This window comes from Vulpes lagopus, chromosome 16 (assembly GCF_018345385.1).
Source record: "Vulpes lagopus strain Blue_001 chromosome 16, ASM1834538v1, whole genome shotgun sequence".
Classification (NCBI taxonomy): Eukaryota; Metazoa; Chordata; class Mammalia; order Carnivora; family Canidae; genus Vulpes; species Vulpes lagopus.
The window spans coordinates 22,117,163-22,131,230 of NC_054839.1; the positions used below are offsets into that span (position 1 = coordinate 22,117,163).

At 35.4% G+C, this 14,068-nt stretch overlaps 1 pseudogene; it reads left to right on the forward strand.

The window, feature by feature from the left end:
• The window catches only part of LOC121476756, a 52,666-nt pseudogene extending 38,807 nt beyond the window's left edge, over positions 1–13,859 (forward strand).
• Positions 13,860–14,068: the final 209 nt, after the last annotated feature.

Consider the following 14,068-nt stretch of genomic DNA (forward strand, 5'->3'; position numbering starts at 1 on the left):
TCTAAATCAGTAAAAAATAGCATTCTAAATAATAAAGAAAAAATATTTTTCTTTTCCTCTTTTTCCCCCATATTTCCCTTTACCATACTAAGCAATTCAATATTAGATCTATGAAATGACACATAGTGTTGAAGGCCCATGGACTAGTGGGTCTGAGTTGGAGAGGCAGAGAAGGCTAGAATGGGTTTCCAGAGCTGGATGTTAGAACTTGACCAAGAGAAGACATCATAGACTCTTTGTGAAAATGTTAAAGAGGCTCTTCTTCTGGCCAAATAAATATTAATTAATTTTAACTCATTGAATAAAATAATAATCATAAGCCCATATTAAAACAAATAAAGAGAATAAATCAAAAGTTCGACGAGGAGCTTAGCTATTTATATTGTTTCAATGTACCTGTCTACAAAATATTTGTCAATTGTAAAACTTAAAAAAAAAGAGTAACTCTACAATGGCGAGCCCTGTTGAATATATTTTCACTAACCAGTCAAAGTGATCATCATCAGTATTAGGAAAAAAATAAAAATCACATGACACTTAATAAGGCACGAAAAAATGTAGCACATCTTCTGTGATATTCCTGGAAAATATATCATGAGGAAGCATCAGACAAACTCAGATGGAGAAACAGTCTACAAAATAATTGCTTTATACTTCAGAAGTTTTAAGATCAGGAAACTCAAGGAAACATCGAGAACTATTCTAGTTTGAAGGAAACTGAAGAGTCATGACAAGTGAATGCCATGAATGATTCTGAACCTGATCAATTTGCTACCAAAAACAATATAAGGGTAACTGACAAAATTTGAGTGGGATTTAAGGATGAAATGGATATGGTATATCAATATTAATTTTCAGATTGTGAGCTTGTACTGTGGTTATGTGACAGCCATGTACATAATTACAGGAGATATATTAAAGAATTTGGAGTTGATGGGGCATCAACCTAGCAATATATTCTCAACATTTTAAGAAAAAAATCTTTGTAGTGGCTGCGTATGGTTGGAGAGAAATGCAAGAATGAGCCCTGTGCTAAAAATAAATAAATAAATAAACAAATAAACAAACAAATAAATAAATAAATAAAATCTTTGTGTTGTACTTACCATTTTTCTATAATTTTGAAATTGTTCAAAAATCAACCACTAAAAATGAATAATATTTCCACATATTACCTTAATAGAAGGTGTTGTATAATTACTTTACCTTTTTAAAATTCCTTATTACCGATTAGAATATCTTTTCATTCATTGTCAAATATGTGCATATATATTTCCATTTTACAGATGACTATATATATTTAATTATAATTGATTTTTAAAGATTTTGTTTATTCATGAGAGACACACAGAGAGAGAGAGAGAGAGAGAGAAAGAGAGAGAGAGAGAGGCAGAGACACAGGCAGAGGGAGAAGCAGGCTCCATGCAGGGAGCCTGAGGTGGGACTCGATTCCAGGACTCCAGGATCATACCCTGAGGCAAAGGCAGGTGCTAAACCACTGAGCCACCCAGGCGTCCCAGTCCCAGTAATTGACTCTTATACATAGTTCAGTGTAAAGATATTTAATGTTTCTATGAATATAGCCAAGTAGATATTTTCAAAAATACTTCCAAATTAAGGGTGTTATTAAGTCCTAAATTTTCTATGATTCATTGGAGAGGGGTAATATAATTCTTTAAGGAGGGGAATATATACTCAAAGAGGAAAATGATAATAGCTTATATATGCAACCAAATGATACCTTTATTTTGTATATCTGTGGAATCATGGGATCACCAATTTAAGAGGACCTCAAGGAGTCTTTAATACTGTGGCTATTAAGCCTAAATAACCATGTACTACTTAGGATAAATCTTTATGGTACCCCCATAGCTAAAATAGTCAGTATCAATCTGTCCTGCTTAAAACATAAATGTAGGCCCCAGAACATTGTCTTCTTGGCCTTCCTTTATTCCCTCAGAGGACCCTTAGTAACCAGAAAAAAATCTCTAGCAATTCATGAACTACAATTTGAAAACCATTTTCTATACCATTTCATATTTAATGTATGAATCATATCTCAGCATATCCAGGACATAATTATATATTTCCCAGCTTTATTTTTTATAGTTCCAGTAAAAAGAACTCACTAATTCCTAAGACAGTCTATTCCCATTTAAACAGTACAAATATCTGTCACTTAAAAGACAAAAATAACTAGAGAAGCCACTTTCATGATAAAAATATCCATGTTATTTTCTATTATCTACAATAAGAGGAGTAACAAGAGCCAAAAAAGAGACACAGCACAAAATGAGCCAAGTCTAAGGTCAATAATAAATCCTATTTTTAATTCCAAATGCATTTGAAAGATTTTATTTATTTATTTGAAAGAGAGAGAGAGACAGAGCTCTAGCAGGGGGAAGGACAGAGGAAGAGGGAGAAGCAGACTCCTCACTGAGCAGGGAGCCTGACCACATGGGACTACATCCCAAGACCCCTGAAATCATGACTTGAGCAGAAGGAAGACACTTAATTGACTGAGCTACCCAGGGACCCTAAATGCATTTTCTATGAATTGTAATTTAGGGCTAAAATTTTAAAATATGTACATATTATAAAATATGATATATATTCTTAAATAACTACAGTTCATTAAAGTTTTAAATAATGCTAACAAATAGTTTTATTAACAGTCAACTTGTTCATATTGTATATTCTATAAACTTTTGTTTAATTTTTTAACAATGGGAATGTTAATTATCAATTGCTTTTATTGCATATTGACTTAGTTCCTAATCTATGTGATTAGGATACGCAACAGAGGATACAGCAGAGTCCCTGACAGCATGTAGATTAAATCCAGGAAGTGAGGAACTACTTAAAGCAGATATATTACTAAACACATAGTATGGGAACACCTGGGTGGCTTGGTGGTTGAGTGTCTGCCTTTGGCTAAGGGCCTGATCCCGGATTCCTGGAATCAAGTCCAACATCGGTTTCCCTGCAGAGAGCCTGCTTCTCCCTATACCTGTGTCTCTGCCCCTTTCTCTGTGTCTCTCATGAATTAAAAAATAATAATAATATGAATTATAATTTAATAATGTTAATGATAGATATATACAGATTTAGTTATTTTCAATCTTTTTATTTCTTCATTATAATGATATCCCAATATGGGTTTTCATAATAGATATATTATATCTTTAATACTAAACTTTGTTACATATGGTATCTCTAGGAAGATACCACTATAAATAAACATCTATATTTGCTTTGTCATGGTTATCATTAATATTTATTCTTAATAATTTTAGAAGAAGATTAATACCCTCCATCAGCATGTTGATTAAATATGTTATGGTAAATTCCAAAATAATTCATCCCATTTTTGGACCTACATATCCTAATAACCCATGCAGACCATTGAAACACAAGAGAAAATAAGCAGCATATAATATATACTCCAAATCATATTTTAGTTTGGAGTTCATTAACTTGAAAGATATTATGTCTAGAAACATGTGAGCTCTTTGTTACAGATAATTTATTCATATAATTTAGCTGATTCAAAGTGCAATATGGTAAGTTTCCCTTGATACTAAAAATTTTAATGATCAGATATGAGAATGGGAGAAGAAAGGCATTTTATTCTTAAAATAACTATTATATTAAAGTCTCCCAAAAGACCTTTTAAAAGAAAAAGCAATTAACAAATGAATTGACCTAATTTTATAAGCCATCTAGACTACATCTCTTTTCCTTTGTTAATATCTATTAAGTCGTACTCTTATCTTCATACTCTTAGCATAAGCTGGTTCTCCATTTTTTGTTATGAAGTGTCTTTGATTCTCATAGTCTTATACTATACATAGTTATAAAATATTTATAAAACATATATATAATTCATATATAATTCTGATACATATATGTCAGAAACTCTGATATATATGTCAAAAACGCATGTTACCCAGGGCAATTTACACATTTAATGCAATCCCTATCAAAATACCATGGACTTTCTTCAGAGAATTAGAACAAATTATTTTAAGATTTCTGTGGAATCAGTAAAGACCCCGAATAGCCAGGGGAATTTTAAAAAAGAAAACCATAGCTGGGGGCATCACAATGCCAGATTTCAGGTTGTACTACAAAGCTGTGGTCATCAAGGCAGTGTGGTACTGGCACAAAAACAGACACACAGATCAATGGAACAGAATAGAGAATCCAGAAGTAGACCATCAACTTTATGGTCAACTAATATTCGATAAAGGAGGAAAGACTATCCACTGGAAGAAAGACAGTCTCTTCAATAAATGGTGCTGGGAAAATTGGACATCCACCTGCAGAAGAATGTAACCAGACCACTCTCTTTCACCATACATAAAGATAAACTCACAAAATGGATGAAAGATCTAAATGTGAGACAAGATTCCATCAAAATCCTAGAAGAGAACACAGGCAACACCCTTTTTGAACTCAGCCACTGTAACTTCTTGCAAGATACATCCACGAAGGCAAAAGAAACAAAAGCAAAAATGAACTATTGGGACTTCATCAAGATAAGAAGCTTTTGCACAGCAAAGGATACAGTCAACAAAACTAAAACACAACCCACAGAATGGGAGAAGATATTTGCAAATGACGTATCAGATAAAGGGCTAGTTTCCAAGATCTATAAAGAACTTCCTAAACTCAACAGCAAAGAAACAAACAATCCAATCATGAAATGGGAAAAAGACATGAACAGAAATCTCACAGACGAAGACATGGACATGGCCAACATGCACATGAGAAAATGCTCTGCATCACTTGCCATCAGGGAAATACAAATCAAAACCACAATGAGATACCACCTCACACCAGTGAGAATGGGGAAAATTAAGGCAGGAAACCACAAATGTTGGAGAGGATGCGGAGAAAAGGGAACCCTCTTACACTGTTGGTGGGAATGTGAACTGGTGCAGCCACTCTGGAAAACTGTGTGGAGGTTCCTCAAAGAGTTAAAAATAGATCTGCCCTACGACCCAGCAATTGCACTGCTGGGGATTTACCCCAAAGATACAGATGCAATGAAACGCCAGGACACCTGCACCCTGATGTTTCTAGCAGCAATGTCCACAATAGCCAAACTGGAAAGGAGCCTCGGTGTCCATCGAAAGATGAATGGATAAAGAAGATGTGGTTTATGTATACAATGGAATATTACTCAGCCATTAGAAATAACAAATACCCACCATTTGCTTCAACGTGGATGGAACTGGAGGGTATTTTGCTGAGTGAAGTAAGTCAATCGGAGAAGGACAAACATTATATGGTCTCATTCATTTGGGGAATATAAATAATAGTGAAAGGGAATAGAGGGGAAGGGAGAAGAAATGTTGGGAAATATCAGAAAGGGAGACAGAACATGGAAGACTCCTAGCCTCTGGGAAAGAACTAGGGGTGGTGGAAGGGGAGGAGGGCCGGGGGTGGGGGTGACTGGGTGACGGGCACTGAGGGGAGCACTCGATGGGATGAGCACTGGGTGTTATTCTGTATGTTGGCAAATTGAACACCAATAAAAAATAAATTTATTATTTAAAAAACATTTACATACATGTATATATACCTGATATATATGTGTCAGAAATAAATTCCAGTTTTTAACCCTTCTTTTTGAAACCTGGAAAAAAAAAAAAAAAAAAACCTGGGAAAGTTCATTCTTGCTCAATAAAAAACATTATACAAGTTAATAAAATAACTGTAAATACATAATCATTTTTAACAAATGTTTACTAGATATTTCTGCATTTAATTTCTTCATCAATCATAGCTTATCTTCAAGGATCACTGAGTATGTCTATCCCTAGAAATGTTACTTTAGAACTGTTGATAGATTTTACAAACAAAACTTAAAATATATATGAAGAAGAAAGACATATTTAATACCACTTCTACTCAGTAAGAAAATTTGATTTTCTAGTTTTTTTTTTATTTTCTAGTTTTTAGGAGAGAAGTTATGTTCTTCAAAATCCCAGCCTATAATAAAAATGACTTATTGTACTATTGAGTATTAAAAACATAACAGCATCTGTATTTAAAATGATAATAAGCCTCATATTTATATATATTAGTCTATTATACGTCAGTGATTCAAGGTCCGAAGCCTGATGTCTAAACTCGGACAAAGCTCAAATGTTTGTTCCATTTGTTTGGTAACCATTTATATATTAAAATATATATATATATATGAGAGATGAAATGTCATTTTAGAGGAATTAGCCTTGAAATGTTCATAATTATATAGATAAGCACACATGGTTTGAATTGTAATGCTAACTTTAGTCAAATCTACTAGATTAATACCCAATGAAATTGCATTGATTGGCGGAGAGCTTGCATTTAGTAATTTACACTTGCTAAGTAGGCACATACATATTTCTCAGTATTTCTGAGTAGGTCTGGCTGCATCTATAACTCAAACTCTATTTTGATAACATTGTTATTTTGACAATACTAGTGCAAAAGTGGCCATCAATGCATAATGTGTATCATGCTTTATAATTTTCTTTCAAAATCAGTCATAATAGTCCTGTTAGACATGATTATTACCCCAATTTTATAGATGTGTAAACTGAGGCTTAGAGAGAAAAATACTCACCCATATTGAAAAATACAAGGTTTTTAGGAAAGCAAGTGAAGATCAGGCCTTTGGAATTAAAATGAAGATTCACAGGATAATATATATTCCTGGAGGTGGTAATGAAATGACTTACTATAGAGAATGTTCCTAGATGGTTGGTATTGAGAAGATGGAGAGAACAACTTTTGAGACTTTTGTATACACAATAATGGTGGTCATCTTATTAAGTGCTTACATAAAACCAGCAACATTCCAGGTACTTTACATTTATCATCTATCTTAACTCCTGCACAAACTTATGAAATAGTCATTATTATCTTTATATTGTAGGTAAGAGACTAAAATCTAGAGAACTTAAGCAATTTTCCCATGCTTCAAACAGTGAATGTGTAAGGTTTCAATCTCATCCCTGACAGGCTCTGTAACATGAGAACATGAATTCAAATCAACCCATGCTCTGAAACTACAGAAGATCCAGGCATTAAAGCTCAGGCTTAATTTTAAATACATTGAATTAAGGTCAGTATGAAGACTACATACCACACTGAAGAGCCTGGGAAAATGTTTTAATTTTGTACTTTGTCTTAATTTTAGTTTACTTAAGTTGTAATAAGTACTGTTTTCTGAAATATTTTATATATGTATAAATGAACAAAGTTATAGGAAAAGGGATCATAGAGACATTGAACTGAGAATAAATAAGACGATTTGAAAATAATATTGAATGCAATTATAAATAAAATGTTAAGAGGAGGCATAAACTGGGAGAAAGAGTTGAGTACAACATCAGACTGAACAAAACTGCCTTCCTCAGCAAGTCAGGCTGAAAGGAGAAAGAGCCCCAGGCCTAGTTCACACTCCAGGTCTCTTGCAGCCTCTGATTTCTTCCACTTGGCCACTTCCACTTCCACTTTTTATATCTTCAACTTCCATCCTGAGAGATACATTGCCAAAGATGAAGGTTTCTACAACTTGGATGATAAAGCCAATGTGGTAGAAACACCAAAAATAACTAGAACTGCCTAAAGAGAGCTTCAATTAACACATAAAATTATTATTTGTTTTATACTTACGTAGTCTGCAATTTCTAAGTTTGAAATTTAGGTGGGGTAAGAAAAAGCAAAATGTTCCCTACAGAACATTTTGAAGGTAATGATCTGGAAATAATCTTGGCAATAATCTGCCAGAGTCAAAACCAATTGAAAAGTATTTTGTTGGGGCACCTGTGTGGCTCAGTTATTTGAGCATCCAACTCTTGATCTCAGCTTAGGTCTGGATCTCAAGTTCCTGAGTTTAAATCCCAATTTGGGCTCCATGATGGATGTGGAGCTTACTTAAAAAAAAAAAAAAATTAAGAAAAATAAAAAAAGTAATTTGTTCAGTCAGCCAACACATGATAACCCCCACTACCCTATCTCCCTTGGCAGGCACAAAGCATAACAATCAAGACCCTCTTGATATTATAATGCATATTGAATTATTAGAACTAAACTACCAATGTCCAAGTGGGAACGAGGGAGATTGTAGAAAAAAAATGCCTTATGATCTTTTACAGATGGTCAAAAGTATACTTTGTAAAAATGCTCATTTGTTGTCCCTATGTTAATGAGAATCCAAAGAATCAAAGATCAGGACATTATTTTTAATTTATTCCCATATTTTTTTAAAGAAGGATTGAATTACAAAATTTGATGTTATTATGGGTTACGTAGAGCCCCCTCCACCAAAAACAAAATATATGTTGAAGTTTTAACTCTCAATACCTTAGAAAATGGCCTTATTTGGAAATAGAATGTTGTGGGTGCAATTAGTTAAGGAGGGATCTATAGGGTGAGCCCTAATTATGATTCGTATCCTTATAAGAGATGGAAATCTGTGCAAAAGCACACATACAGAACACCTTTTGTATATGAAGAGAGCCATCTACAAGCCAAGGAGAAAGGACTAGAACATATCTTTCCTTTATGCCCCTCAGAAGGAACCAATCCTGTCAACACCTTAGAATTGTGACACAATAAATTTCTAGTGTTTAAGCCACCCAATTTGTGGTACTTTGTCAAGACAAACTACTACATATGGCATTATGTCAAAACCAATTTGAAAATCAAAAAACTCTGGTATTGGCCTAGTTTAATTGGGAAGCACACAGAATTAATCATTAGGAGACTGATCCTAGTTAGAATTAGTCTTCACAATTTGCTATAAGCATGCTTTCAAAATGTTTCAAAATAACTAATTTTTATTGAAAATATCAAACTAATTAGTTCACTTTAAAATGTTTCAGAAAGGATGTCATCATAGATATATAGTGTATAAATGTAGGTAATGGAATTTATTAAACATCATCAAAATTTCTCTGTTAGAATAATCATTGGAATAGAAAAATATGGCACAGTTATTTTTATAAAAAAGATATTTTTAAAACTTCTTCTTTGGATTTGCCTGACCAAAATATCTCCTTCCAATTTGGAAGGTGATGAAATTTAGCTCTTAGATTCTAGAATCCAAAATATAACAATTTAAATGGTAGTTTTGAATTAAAATCACCACCTTTTATTTCTTTTTATTAGTGCTCAATTGTCAAACAGCACCGATTTAGGATAACACCTCCTTGTCTGAAATACTAGGAGCTACAATTGAAAATCTACTGTGCAATATTTTCTTCATGTAAAACAATTTATCCACTTTTGCAATGTATTTGATTATATATTTTCCTTCTTAACTCAACCTGAACTCTTCAAGAGCTAAGTACCTATGACAGTGTCTACAGTATACTCATGATTCAATGTTTAATAAAGGAAAAATGGGAAAGCCTGAAAGATTGGACAGAGATGAAAAGGAAGAAATCAGTAAAAGAAAAACTATGTAATTTCTAAGGGATGATTGATTCATGTCTAATTAATTTTCCCTCTATCTTAGTCTGAATTATAATTTTCAGTTATCAGTAATCTTCCTGGTGAACACACTCTAATCCAAAACACTGTGTGATATGTTTCTTCCTGAAAATGACGGAAGATAGAATAGCAGCTGGTTGACTTTTGCAAGGGCACATCCACTGTATGGAACCCATACCCTATATATGAGAGGGAGAGAAAAGGAGAAGGAAAGATGGGGTAAAGGGGATAGGGAGGGGGCATGTGTAATACATCTTTAGACCTTATACAAAAATTATCTTATTATATTTGCTCAATTCAGGGTAGACTTCTATGCTACCATCCGATTCTTATTTGTATAATTCCTCCATTTTTGTGTATATGGCTTAGGAAAGAGAGGCCTTGGAAAGAGTTAAATAATGCCGTACTCCTTCAAGTAAAGCTCAATAAATGTTGTTTATTCACTACTCACTAAGATTAATTTTCAAATTACACAGTTTATAACCATAGTGTCTCTTCCAAAATAACTGATGCAAAATCAAAAATAGGCTATTGAAGTTACTAAGTATATTTCCAAAAATCACAGTTCTGAAGCACTGTTGAAATTCTAATATTAATTTCCTGACTCATCTTTATTCCATGTTTATAATTTACCTATGAGAAAATACAAGTCTTTTATGCTTAAAAGATTGTTAATGAAGGAGATTTTACTTTACACAGAATTCACTTAAAATGGTTTCAGCCTAGTTCTTTTGACAAGGCACAAAATTATATTTAGGATTAAGAGTACAGTTTCTGTAACTGAACTACTTGTATTTTAAGTTTCATTCAATACTGATTTTATAAATATCTAATAATGTGATTCTGGCCATGTGGTTTAAGGCCTAAGTCTCAGATTTTAACAAGTAGCAGTACGTATCATATAGAGTTATATAAATATCAAATAAGGTAATATCTTTAACATTCCTAGCTTAATGCTAAAGTACCATAAAATAGTTATTGTAATTATTTAGAGATATATTCACATGAGCCTACTACCAAAAGTAAAAATGCATGTGCTATGCTTCTTCCAGTTTTTTGTATTAAATACACAGTTAAGTTCCACTTTGAGCAAACATTTGCGATACAGGAGTGGCAAAAACAAATTAGCAAAGTCCTCAACACACTGGAGTAGGAGTTAGCAAAAGAAAATCCATTTGCCCAGTTTAACTATTAGGTAATAAACTAGCAATGATCCTTATTTTCCCGATTAACCCCTTATTCGGCTCTTAAGATGTCCTGCCACAGGCTAGCCCAAAAAAACTTGAGTCTGTAGAAAGGGAGTGAGGGTGTGGTTTTCAGTGCTAGGGTTTTGTCACTGTTTCTTACTGCCAAAGAGTACATGTTTTCTAGACCTGGTCCTGCCCAGTAAAGAAGATGGACCATGTTCGCTGCCGCTCACTCTAAGTCAGGACTAGCTTGTTTATTTTTCACGACCTTCCCCCATGTTCAGCTATTACCTGGCAAATATTAGTGAGCCTCAGAAGAGTTCCAGCCTTAGGAACAGGCTAAGATCCCCACAAGAATCAGCAAGCCCTCTCCACCAGCTCAGAGTACACTACCCACCCTGTGAACCTCCTCTGGTGTACTTGGGGTGGGGGGTGGTCTTCTTTCCCAAAGAACATGAGACATGGCACCCTTTCTCCACACAAAGTGTTACTATAATGCTGGATCAATTCAAGGCAATCCTTCTTGATTTTGTCCAAGTCCTAGAACTTCATACACACTCTATGCAATGCCTTCATAAAGCTGAGACACCAAAATAAGTAATGTTTGATAATCTACATGAGCTGCTTCAGGTTATTTTCAGCAAGACTACTCTGTAGCAGCTGGTAGCCTTTCTCATTAAAAAAAAAAAAAAAGTGTTAACAGTTATCTTGTTTCATAATTAACCAGATGATTATAATGCAAAGATGTGTGCTGTGAATGAAGTAGGTATGGGGTGCTAGGGAGCACTCATGAGGACAACAAATTTGAATTAGCATAGTGGGCTCTAGAGGGGAAAGGGGAGTGCGAAGAAAAGCTTTCTTTTAAAGCAGGCTTGAGAGATCAATGTTGGAGTAACTGTGATCAGCAGGAGAGTAGCTTTCAACCATGAGAACTTGAAAATCATTCATCTTGGTGAGGGAAAAGGTCAATGGCTTTAAATTTAGACCAATGTGGGTTCAAATTGGTCTTTACCATGTACTATAAAATAAAACTGAGGCATTTCTCATCTCCCTTAAACTTTTGTTTATCTAAAATATTGGAATAAGCATAGGTATTTCATTACAAAGATTAAATTTGTCTTTATTGAAAACCAAGGGAAGCATGAGACAGGCAGGTTTCCCTCAGAGTTCTTACAGATTAGCTGGAAAATGATAAGACCAGATAGATAATGTAGGGTAGTGGCTAGTCAATTGACGCTGGAGTCTGTCTTTTGAACTTTTGTTTTTAAGATTTTATTCATTTATTCATGAGAGACACAGAAAGAGAAACAGAGACATAAGCTGAGGGAGAAGCAGTCTCCCCACAGGGAGCCAGATGCAGGACTCGATCCCAGAACCCTGGGACCGACACGACCCAAGCCAAAGGCAGATGCTCAACCACTAAGCCACTCAGATGCCCCCATCTTTCAAGGTTTGATTCCTGGTTCCATTACCTACAAAATTGGCTTTTGACAACTTATTTAACTCATCTGTAAAATGGGGTTATCCATGCTTCTATCTCCTATGACTATGGATTTAGTGAATTAATCTGTATGAACATTTAGAAAGGACGTCAGAATGTTTTAAACATTCACTTTTAGGAATTCTTTGTACTTCTTCTCAGGAACAAAGAAATTCTGCATTCAGCTGCTCCTGCCTCTTCCTTGGCCAGATCAATCACTTTCCTCTCTATTACATTCTATTACTTATCTTTTCCATTGGTGCTGAAACAGGCTGGAATCTCTTTAACCTAAAAGGCAAAATAAATACATTAATAATAATTTAAAAAATCCTTTTTTTCCTAGGTCAGTTTACTACCCAACTACTACCATGCATTCTTACCTTTCAGGCCCAATTTAAGAAATAACTTCATCATCATAAAAGGGAAACGAGGATGGAGCTGTGGGCGCTTTTTCTACCCTCTGCGTCTCAGATTCAGGCTTACAGAACCGTGAACTTAATCTTCCAAAGTGTCAGAAAGACCATCTTATGTCCCACCTCGCACCCTCACTCCTGCAACACCAATTTTCCCACCACCCCAGGGTCTGTGGGATACCATCCATGCAGTTATCTCACCTACAACTACAGGCTGGGAGGGAACCCATGCACCTACAGCCAGGCAGTGTATCCTCTGGTATTAAGATCAAAACACCCAAAGCCACCAGATAACACACTGATGCCCTACATGAGGTACAGCAGAAAATTCTGGGACCAAGTAAAAGCTTCCAACTTTGACCTAAACTTGTAGGAGACTGGCCAGATTATTGGTGGCATGTGGCAAGATCTCACTGGTAAAGAAAAACAAGAATATTTAAATGAATACAAAGCAGAAAGGGTAGAGTACAATGAATCTATGAAGACCTCTCATAATTCCCTTGCATACTTTGCTTACAGAAATGCAGAAAGTCATACGGAAGCTGCTTTGGAGGAAGAAGGTGGACAGAGACAGTCTCACACGGAGAAAGGAGAACCGTGCATGAGCATTCAGCTAGCTTAAGATGCAGATGATTATGATACTGGCTTTTTAGTGAACCATTCAGTGAAGCATCCATTTTCAGAGAGATCATCGCCTCATCAGTGAAATCCCCGGTGAAAGTATGGGACCAGATGTTTGGTCAGTTGTCACAGCACCTAGAATGTGACTGGACCACCAGTCCTTAGTAGCAAAAACTAGAAGCTGAACTTCTTCAAATAAAGGAGCAGCACCCAGAAAAGAAGAGGAAATTCCTGGAAAGGACAGATTCATTTAACAATGAACTCAAAAATACTGTTCAGTCTGAAAATCAAGGTGGATATGGAAGAAAATTGCCCCTGGAATTGCACAGGCAGAGGGACAGGCCTGCAAAAGGCAAGAGGAAAAGGAGGAAGCAGCAGAGCAAGCCCAAGGCAGTCAGAGCAGTGTGGTTCCTGAGGAGGAGCCAGATGCCAGTAAGACTGAGACCAGAGACACCATGAAAGCATCCTGTTGAAGTGACGAAAGCCATGAGAATGATGAGGAAGGCACATCTACTCCTGAAGACAAGGCCAGCGGGCAGGAGGGGGCCGACAGTGTGGTTGAGGAAGAGCCCAGTGATAGTAACACTGTCTCCGAGAGCAATAGCACCACAGTGAGGAGCCACCAGCTGACCCTCACCGGAAGACAAGAAGAAAGAATAAACATTGCCTTGTATTATGTGTTCTAAACACTTTTTCAAATGGAAAAAAAAAAAAAAGAAAGAAAGGAAATCTCTTCATCATGCTCTCAATTGTCACTCCATTCCATCCTGTCAACTCTCCCCTCTACTTAGAGAGCTCTTCGTTTCCAGATCACTGTTCTTCGTAGCACTAAGTCCAGGGAAGATTTTCCAACTTTCACCTTGTCTGAT